Below are 1,840 nucleotides of genomic sequence, written 5' to 3' on the forward strand. Positions count from 1 at the left end.
GCTCTGTCTACAAAAATTTATTGGAATAAACTAGGTTAGCTATTGTGGTATTGAATCAACAGGAAGTGTAAAGAGTAGGCCATGTCACCAGTGACTTTTTAGGGTTTAATTAAAAAGGAAAACACTTCAGGGTTTGATACAAAAAACAAACATGAAGCACTGTTCTAAGATCCATCAAGCCAATGTTTTAATGTCTGGTCAATTAAAATCATCATTGCAGTGCCATAGTTTACTATCAGAGCATATAATAATACAATAAACAACTGAAAAAAACCCCTCAACTGCTAACACTGAATCTGTAAATAAAAAGTTGGTAGTTTGCCTCCAGTGCCATTTAGAACTGTGTTATCCCAAACAGGAGAGGAAGAATAGATTAGTGAATAAGCCCTCTTTAATTTTTTGCATCCCAGTAACCTCTACCTTTGGTTTTAAGCACCACGAAGGTTAAAATATCCCAGTAAACTTTGTGCAAATATCTGTTTACAATTACCCATGGTCATTTTTTAAGACTATAACAAATTTTGTAAAGCACTGCCCTATAAATGCCCCAAGGGAGACAGAGAAACTTAAAAAGGGAATTTATTTTTCTTTAGTAAATATCACATCCTTTATAGTTTTTTTAGTAAGTTTGCTTCACTAAATCTCATGCTGTAATTGGAAATATCACTGTGTTTTCTGGTGGATGATTTAACTTAAACTATTATTGACTTTACTTATTATGATGAAAGGCAGATCAGCCACTTAAAACTGCAGTTTAAAAACACTCTGTGCAAGTATTAGGAATTGTTGGTTAATATTTTATTCCCCTGTGCAAGAAATAAGTAATTCCAATCTTTTAAATGTTAATCAAGTGGGATGTAAAATAGTGTCCTAAATAGTGAAATGATTCTTGATATTATATAAAATGACCTGTGCAAAGTACAGCCATACCATAACAAGTAGTAAAACTGTTAAATTATTGCCAAAAACATTTATTTCTTGTGTGTTACAAGTTTACAGAAAGAAAAGAGTAAGTAAAATGTCATTTACTTTGTACATATGTCATGACATATACATTAAAGGAATCAGTGTGACAAGATAAACTATATAAAAACAAGGTATATTACTTTATTTTTCCAAAAATATTGTGGTCAATTTTACCCTTTAGAACATATTTCTGTATTTATAGTTTTTAAAACATGGTGATTTTTTTATTGCAGGCCTGTAATTTATTTAAGCTGCTTCGTTTTTTAGAGTTGAAAGATAGAAAATACCAATGAAGAAGAGTAGAACAAGGAGAAGGGAATATTTTACAGAAGGAAAAAGAAGTAAAAATACTTTAGGTTGTGAACCATTGGTATGACAGCTGTTAGCCAAAGCGCTACAGAAAAAGCATGTAGTGTTGAGTTATGGAAAAAGAAGGTATGTATTGATTAAATACTTATGTATAAAGGCCTTAAACTTTTCTGGAAGCATTCAAATAAATTACATTAAACTGCTTTGGCTTTTAATCGTTTTGCTTGCTTATTAAGTATAGAAAACACTATGGCCAGATCTGCAAAAGACTTTCAATAGTAATTAAATAAGCCAGGTTTATGATTCACTACTGGCTGAACTGGTTGTTATACCTGGGGCTAATCTAAATTTCTAACTTCAAAATTTTGATTGGAAACATTTTCAAAGATTTGAGGAATATTTGCTGAAATGTTCATGTTTTCTCGTTTTTGTCCCAGTATGCGTTTTTTGGTCGTTTCATATGAAATCCAGGTTAACATAAAGCTGAAAGCCCTTCAGATCTAGCCATTGTATTTTGTGTCCTGGCAGAACAGATGATTTGTAAGGAAAGTCTGCAACCTTTGTG

At 31.7% G+C, this 1,840-nt stretch overlaps 1 protein-coding gene across 1 annotated transcript in view; it reads left to right on the top strand.

The window, feature by feature from the left end:
* ARHGEF3 (Rho guanine nucleotide exchange factor 3) overlaps positions 1-1,479 on the top strand; it is a 348,570-nt gene extending 347,091 nt beyond the window's left edge. The window contains exon 14 of the mRNA XM_019504995.1: positions 35-1,479. The gene's annotated coding sequence lies outside the window, so the exon portion shown is untranslated. The remainder of the gene's footprint in view (positions 1-34) is intronic.
* Positions 1,480-1,840: the final 361 nt, after the last annotated feature.

This window comes from Gavialis gangeticus, unplaced genomic scaffold (genome assembly GCF_001723915.1).
Source record: "Gavialis gangeticus isolate Ggan-Ray unplaced genomic scaffold, GavGan_comp1, whole genome shotgun sequence".
In the NCBI taxonomy this organism is placed as follows: Eukaryota; Metazoa; Chordata; order Crocodylia; family Gavialidae; genus Gavialis; species Gavialis gangeticus.